We start from the raw sequence: 9,122 nt of genomic DNA on the forward strand, positions 1-9,122 counted from the left end.
ATTCTCATTCTTCTACATGATAGCTGCCAGTTGTGCCAGCACCATTTGTTGAAAATGCTGTCTTTTTTTCCACTGGATGGTTTTAGTTCCCTTGTCAAAGATCAAGTGACCATAGGTGTGTGGATTCATTTCTGGGTCTTCAATTCTATTCCATTGATCTACCTGTCTGTCTCTGTACCAGTACCATGCAGGGTTTTTTTGTTGTTGTTGTTGTTGTTTTTTGATTTTTTTTTAATAACAATTTCTCTGTAGTACAGCTTAAGGTCAGGCATGGTGATTCCACCAGAGGTTCTTTTATTGTTGAGAATGGTTTTTGCTATCCTAGGTTTTTTATTATTTCAGATGAATTTACAAATTGCCCTTTCTAACTCAGTGAAGAGTTGGGTTGGAATTTTGATGGGGATTGCATTGAATGTGTAGATTGCTTTAGGCAGGATGACCATTTTGACTATGTTAATCCTGCCAATCCATGAGCATGGGAGATCTTTCTATCTTTTGAGGTCTTCTTCAATTTCTTTCTTCAGAGACTTGAAGTTCTTATCATAAAGATGTTTCACTTCCTTAGTTAGAATCACACCAAGGTATTTTATATTATTTGTGACTATTGTGAAAGGTGTTGTTTCCCTAATTTCTTTCTCAGCCTGTTTATCCTTCGCGTAGAGGAAGTCTACTGATTTGTTTGAGTTAATTTTATATCCAGCTACTGCACTGAAGCTGTTTATCAGGTTTAGGAGTTCTCTGGTAGACTTTCTAGGGTTATTTATGAAGCCCTCATCTTAAGGCTGGACAGGACAACTGGAGAGGGGGAAGGTACCAAAATCAGATAAAAGAGTGAGATACATCTCCACCCGATGTTAAGAGTCCCACAGTAACAGCAAGCTAACAGCCATAACATATAAGAAGAGGACTTGGTACGGACTCATGCAGGCCCATGCTTACCATTTCAGTCTCTATGAGCCCTGATTAATTATTTGGTGGTCCCTGTTGACCAGGTGTTCCTCATCCTCTCTGACTCCTCCAGGTGGCCCTATCTCTGTGGGGAGGAAACAGGACACTTTTAACTTACACTGTCTCTCTGCACTGAGTGTCTGGTTTAGGTCTGTGTGTCCATTTTCATCTTCTACCAGAGGAAGTCTCTCTTATGACAAGACAAGGCATCAGCCTATGAGAATAGCAGAATATCATTAGGGATCATTTCTCATCTTATTGACATTTTTTTTGCCAGTGCTACTTAATTCTACCCTACAGCTCAGGGCTATCCAACTTCTGGTTCTTGGCCATCCAGGCAGTGTAGAGGCTCCTTCTTGTGGGGTGAGCCTTAAGTTAAACGAAACATTTGCCACTCTCAGTATTTCTTTATAAACAAGAAGTAATTGTGCCTCTTGGTCTGATAGGACTGAATATGAAACACTTATATTTTGGATATAGGAATATTTTCTTATGATCATGTTTCTACATCCTACTTTGTTTCACTGAATTCTAGGAGATGTATGAGGTGGATCTTCCATTTTAACTGTAATAACATATTCAAAAGTCATTTGGCTGACATGTGAGATTTTATTACTTCACTTAGAAGTAATAATTTCTATTACTAATCCCCTTACCTTTGTTTAATTTAAGTTTTTCTCTTTTAACTACATGTATTTGAGCATTTTAAAATCTATACTAGCAATATTGGACAAAGAAAGTGAAAACAAAATATATTCAAATGGGAAGAGAGGCCCTTGGTCCTGTGAAGGCTCAATGCCTGAGTGTAGGGTAATGCACAGACAGGGAAGCAGAAGTGAGTGGATTGGTACCAGAGCTGGGGGGGGTGATGGGATGTGGATTTTCAGAGGGGAAACAAGGAAAGGGGATAAAATTTGAAATGTATAATAAAAAATTTCAAAATATTTTCAAATAACAGTTCATATCTGTTCTTTATTAAACATCTTCCGGGAAGCATTTGTTGAGTTCTGAATTAGACCAAACTTGCCTCTTTGTTTGTCCTTCACTCACCTCAGATATCTCAGTTAATTCTGAGCTCTAATCTTCCTGGCTATGTTATTGAATCTGCTACTTTGATTTTGAGCCATTATACACTCCCCTTTGCCAAGCTCCGGTTTATAATATCATGCCCTTCATGGTTAGATCAGCTTAAGGATCCAAGTGAAACATGTAAAGTGTTCAATTTGAATACATAAAACAATAGAGCAGTAGTTAAAATTGCATGTACCATATAAAAACTATGAGCCTTAAAGTGTCACTCCATTAGGAAAGGCCAATTAAGGAACGTGGTTCTTTTGCTCTTCCCTGACGGTCATTAGAGCAAAAGTTTGACAGCTAAAATTTCTTGTCTGAATTTCTTATATTGCCTATTTCTAAAAGGACTCTTATTCTCTTCATTCCATCACAAAGTTTTAGACAGGATATTAAATATGAACTAAATATTTATATTAATATAAAACTTAATATGGATAAAATGCTTATACACACAATTAAAGATTTCCCCAAAATGTATCTTCAAAATCCCCAGCTGTGCTATAATGACCCTTGCCAAGTTAACTTACCTTTTTCACTTTCAAAAAATCCACTCTGGGTTTTGTAAGGTCTATACATCTACTTTACCCAGGCTGGATCCTATCCTAATGCTGTGACAACTGCCAGACTTGAGACTGCTTCTGTTTTAGAAGCCAAACTGTATTTGAGGGAGGACCCCTATATTTTCTATAATGACTTGTATTAGTTACAGACTCTCCTATCATGAGAAGTGGCTAAAGACAGATTCTATAGGAGAGCTGGTTGGTTTTATAGTATCATGAAAATATAAGAAACTTAGATTGCAGAAGAGATTTAAAAAAAAAAGAAATGTACTCATTTCTTACCTACACTCTAAAGTTTAGAGTGTAGGTAAGAGAGTATATAAAGAGAATAATATTAGCTCCCTACACAGGGAATAATGATAATGAATTTATACTTACATCTCTTTTTCTATTGGTTATTCTGTATGACTGACTTTTAACATAGGCATAATATTAAGGTCATCTCATAATGTCTTAAAGAGTTCTTTTAAACACACTAGTCAAGACTTCCACTCTGTGAGTACAGAGACTGTTTTCATTGTCCCATGTGACCAAGAATTCAAGCTTTTTTTTTGTTGTTGTTAGATCTTAGAGCTCAAAGGATATTGTTTTACTAAGAAAAGTACTGCAAGCAAAGAGAATAGACATTTCTCTAGTGATTATTCTATTACTTAAACTCTATCTAGTATACAAACATTTCAGCATGTCTTCAGTTCTCAAAGTAATATCATCACTTTACCAAACTCTATCTTATTAACCAGCAAGCTGGCAGAGGAGCAGGTATGTCTGAAGTCATGTTCCTCAAAAACCGAATCAAGGTAGGGACCTTCATAGAACTATTTCCAAAATGCTCTCAAGATGGTATTACAAGGCAGTGAATGCTACATAAATGGTATACATAAATGACAAGGACATGTGAATTAAATGAAGGATAGGCTTACCTGATGACACAGGTCATTCAAGGCAGAGTCTGCACTGCCAATTAAAGGTAACTGAAATCAGACTCTGAGACAGCGGGTAATGATGGTTTGTGTGGGTGTTTACATTATGAATGAGATTCCCTGGACCCCAAGTGAGAGGAGAGAACATGCTCCTGAAAGTGAGCTTCTGCTCTGCGGAGGAGAAGTAGAGGGTGCATTTCCCCCCTCACCACAAATATACATGTGATAAACACAGTATAGAAATCAAAACTAAAACCAACACCACTGACAGAGGCTTCCTGCAAGTGGCCGAGGGTAATAGTCTCAGATACAAGGAGACTCAGGTTAGCTAAAGGAATTTCTGAGTGGAAAAAAAAAAAAAAAAAGCTATATACTTTTTTTAACAGTACCAATGTTAGAAGCATATATGTGAGAGAGTATTAACCTCCTGAAGAGAATCTTAGCTTCACAGATACATGTTACAAAGGAAAATGAAGCAATGAACAGTTAATAAAGTTCAATATATCTTGAATTCATGCATGACTGTACTGGTACTTGACACAGCTGGAGTTATCACAGAGAAAGGAGCTTCAGTTGGGGAAATGCCTCCATGAGATCCAGCTGTGGGGCATTTTCTCAATTAGTGATCAAGGGGGGAGGGCCCCTTGTGGGTGGGGCCATCTCTGGGCTGGTAGTCTTGGGTTTATAAGAGAGCAGGCTGAGCAAGCCAGGGGAAGCAAGCCAGTAAAGAACATCCCTCCATGGCCTCTGCATCAGCTCCTGCTTTCTGGCCTGCTTGAGTTCCAGTCCTGCATCCTTTGGTGATCAACAGCAGTATGGAAATGTAAGCCAAATAAACCCTTTCCTCCCCAACTTGCTTCTTGATCATGATGTTTGTGCAGGAATAGAAACCCTGACTAAGACAATGACTTTTCCTGCAACTCATACCATCTGATACCATGTCAACATCAAATAATTCAATAACTCATTCTCTGTAAATAAAAGGAAGACAAACAGGGCTAGGATATAGTGATCTACTATATTTTAAGTATAATATACAAAAATCAGCAACCTGACTAGACAAAAACCGTGTCCAGGATCCATGAAAGAAATGGGTGAGAGATATAGCTTAGGTTAGAATCTATTCCTAAAACTGAAGATAAAATCACACCAGTAGTTTATTAAATACTCGTTTAAATGTTCCATAATTTGCACTTATTATGTATATGTTAATTATCTTATAAACAAATTGCTTAAGTGAAAACTGTAATCAGTTTTCAATAATTTTGGACATAATCACTTGTCCAACATACTCAGTGGAATGACAAAACCATATCAATATTTAGGGCTGATAGTATTTTTCAATAGTCAATTTATATATTGCTTATTGATAAACAAAAATACAGATGGTTAAATATGTGAAAGAAAAATAAAAGAGATGTACTTTGAAAATATATGCACATGAATAATTTTGTGTGCATCTATCTATACATACAAATATATGTATATATATTAACAGATTTTGAAAGATTAGTGCAATCATACTATTGCTATCAAATCAGCAAAATAGATTGCATATGGAATGTGTTCATAGGACATTCTTGTGCTTTGAGGCTTATTCTCCATATAATGATATCATTTTTTATCTTGAATGAGCATTTTAATCTGAAGTATAAAATAAATAGAACAGAGTAAAAGTTCTGCATAGTGAGTTTCCCAGTTTTATAGCACAGATCTATTAAGCATATATTTTTCAAGCACTCTGATAGCATTGCCAGATTTTGATTTCGTTGACATTGTCATAGCAATCCCCAAATCCTACAGATTTACAGACAAGATGGCATCTGGCACAGTTGGGTCAGAGAAGGACCTCAACTTGCAGAGGAATAAATGTTTTCTAATGTAGTTTGTGCAGAATTATCTTGCCAGTCTTTCTACAGTAATTTGACGTCTCTCCATTTACAAAAATTCCTAATAGGTTAAAAAATTCTCTGACAATAATGAGAAATGACAGAATGAGAGATGTACTTTAAATCAAGTAGTCTTTTTGTTTTGTTTTGGACAGTATCTTGATGATTTCCTCTAAATTATTGTTACCTTTTCTCCATATAATTAAAATTATTAAACACTCCACAAATCCTTAATTGCTATAAAGAATGCTCCATCAGTCTTCTAAAATCGTGTCATAATATTTGGTTACAGAAATCACATCAACATTCTCTACTTGTTTATTGAAAAAAAAAAAAAAGAATACATCCTGATCACGTTTCCTCCTCCCCAATTCCTTCTAGATCCTTCCCAACTCTATGTTCTTTTTCTCTATCTTTAAAAAACTCAACCCCACAAACCAAGAAACACAAAAAATAAACAAGTCAAAGACCAAAAAGGTAAACTATGCCCAAACAAAGCAAGGTGAGACAAAAAAGTTTATAAACATATCCTGAGTACTGGCTAACTCTTGGGGATGGGTGTTGTTAATATACCATGTGAGACTTCATTGAAGAAAACTGGGTTTTCTTTGCCAGTAGGTATCAATTGCTATTAATTAGGGGTCAGTCCAGATGTAGGCATCACAGGAACCTAGAAAGGAGGGAATTTATGGACAGAGAAACCAAAACTATAGGTCCACTTCAAGCATGAACAGTTTTATTTTGTATGTATGCATATATATATATATATATATATATATATATATATATATATATATATATATATATATATATATATATATATTTTATGTATATATATATATATATATATATATATATATATATATATATATATATATATATATATATATATATATATATATATTTGCTAATCAACACTCATATTACTGCAAGCATGGCTTTACTGAACAGCATCTTGACTGACTTATCTAAATAATTCTTCCAGTAATTTTCAACTCTCCTGGTCTTGTTTTTCACAGAGAATATTCATTCCAGGCTTTACCTCATGACTGCAGTTTTCATAGCAGAGTCTGGGTTTATACTTAAGAAAGGAACTGCAGAGCATTTGACTCCTGAGAGTGCTGGGAGCCCCTGGCTAAGTCTTCCTTTTAATCTGGAGATCCTGTCTGGCTTAAACACACATGGGCTCTTTTCATTCTTCCACACTCTTGTGAGTTTATATATTCACAACCCGTCCTTGTGTTTGAAAGATTTCTTTGACTTCATCTATCCCCTCTGGCTCTTACTTTTTTTTTTTTTCTGGATCCTCATCTACATTTGTCCTTGAGCCTTGAGGAGAGGACTATGCTGAAGACATGACATTTAAGGCTAAGTACTGGAAAGTCTCTCATTCTCTGCATATTGTCCAATTGCAGGTTTCCATACATACACACATTTCTTATATTTTAGGAAGCTTCTAAGTAGTAGGTTTACATCTAGATTTTTGGTGGCCTTTAGCAAGGTTGTCCTGGTTTCTATTCACTATTTACCTTTTTTTCTATATCCTTTACCATATAATCCTATTATACTTTCCATTGTGAATTTCCATAACAATATATGTTATTCCTGTTCTTTGTAGAACTTTCCTTTCCCCATGGTAGGTTACTATGATCTTAACCTCTCTGGTAATTGAACAGTGTCACACATATTTAAGGTTAGTACACTAACTTCTACATATAAGAGAACAGATAAAGTATTTGATTATTTTTAGTTCTGGGTGGCCTCATTCATGAATATTATACTAGATTCATCCATTTACCTGAGAACTTTATAGTTTTGTTTTCCTAACAGCTGAATAATATCCCATTGTTATCCATGTACCACATTTTCATTATTCTTCAATTGATGGATTTTTAGTCTGTTTCCAATTTCAGGCTATTATGAATAGAGCAGCAACGAATATTGGTGAGGAAGTATCTCTGAGTAGAATGTAGAGTCATTTGTGTATCTACCCAAGAATATGAAATCTAGATCTTGAGTTAGATTTATCCCCAGCTTTCTGAATAACATCCACCCTGATTTCCACAGTGACTTTAAAATTTTGCACTCCCATCAGCAAGGGATGAATATTTCCCTCCTTACACACTCTCACCAGTCTGAGCTGACTGAATCATGTGTTTTATTAATCTGGGCCATTCTAAATGGTGTAAGATGAAATCTCAAAGTAGAATAAATTTGCATTTCCCTGAAGGCTAAGGATGTGAAAAAGTTTTAAGTGTTCCTCAGCCATTTGTGTTTCATCTTTTAAGATATTCCTCCTTATTTCTATGCAACTTTTTAAAAATTGGGTTATTTGTTTTCTTGACACCCAGTTTAATTTCAGTTCTTTATACATTTTCCATAATAAGTTCTATAAGATGTATATTTGGTAAAGGTATTTTTCCATTTTGTAGCCTGCCACTTTGTATAAATGATGGTCTCCTTTCCCATTCAGATGCTTTTCAGTTTCATGAGGCCCATAAATTAGTTCTCAATATAGAATTTGAGATAACATTACTCTCTTAAGAAAAGGCATATACTCAAAAGATGCTCCAACATATAACAAGAACACATGCTCCACTATGTTCATAGCAGTCTTATTTATAATAGTCAGAAGCTGAGAAGAACCCAGATGACCTTCAATTAAAGAATGGATACAGAAAATGTGGTACATTTACAAAATGGAGTACTACTTAGCTATTAAAAACAATGACTTCATGAAATTTTTATGCAAAAGGATGGAACTAGAAAATATCTTCTTCAGTGAAGTAACCCAATCACAAAAGAACACACATGGTATGCAGTCACTGATAAGTGTATATTAGCCCAAAAGCTCAGAATACCCAAGATACAATTCACAGATCATGTGAAGCTCAAGAAGAAGGAAGATCAAAATGTGGATGCTTTAGTTCTTCTTAGAAGGGGAAATGAAATACTCACAGAAGATAGAGGGTTGGGAGGCATTTGAGAGGAAGAAAGGAGGGGAGAGGGAAAAAGAGGGGCAGGATCAGGTATGGTAAGAGACAGGGATGATATATAGAGGGTCAGGAAATTTAATAGAGCTGTGTGCCAATGGGTGAACTGGTGGTAGCCACCAGCAAGACCCAGATGCCAGGAAAACAAGAAGCTCCCAGGACACAAAGAGAGGAGATTAGCTGAAATATCCAACAAAGGGGAGGGAGAACCTATAGGTACCATATCCAAAGGTTAAGCAAGGCCCCTGGTTGGGAGATGGGGCCACCCACTCATCTTCAAATTTTTAACCCAGAATGGTTCCTATTGGAAGTAAATACAGGTTCAAAGAGAGGAACAGAGACTGAAGGAAAGGCCATCCAGAAATGGATCCACCTGGGGATCCCTCCCATATACAGACCCCAAACCCAGACACTATTGCAGATGTTAAGAAGTGCTTGATGACAGGAACCTGTTACAGCTGTCTCCTTAGCGGCTCAATCAGAGCCTGACAAATACAGAAGAGGTTACTAGAAGCCAACCATTGGACTGAGCACAAGGTACCAAGATAGAGGAGTTGGAGAAAGAATTGAAGGATCTGGAGGAACTTGCAAATACATAGGAAGAACTAAAGAGAAAGAAAGAAAGAAAGAAAGAAAGAGAGAGAGAGAGAGAGAGAGAGAGAGAGAGAGAGAGAGAGAAAGAAAGAAAGAAAGAAAAAAGAAATATTATCCTCACACCAAAACTTCAAAAACAAAAAA

General features: G+C 36.0%; 1 pseudogene; it reads left to right on the forward strand.

The window, feature by feature from the left end:
• Nucleotides 1–8,678: 8,678 nt before the first annotated feature.
• The window catches only part of LOC110329454, a 3,219-nt pseudogene continuing 2,775 nt past the window's right edge, over nucleotides 8,679–9,122 (forward strand).

Source organism: Mus pahari, chromosome 12, assembly GCF_900095145.1.
Source record: "Mus pahari chromosome 12, PAHARI_EIJ_v1.1, whole genome shotgun sequence".
Classification (NCBI taxonomy): domain Eukaryota; kingdom Metazoa; phylum Chordata; class Mammalia; order Rodentia; family Muridae; genus Mus; species Mus pahari.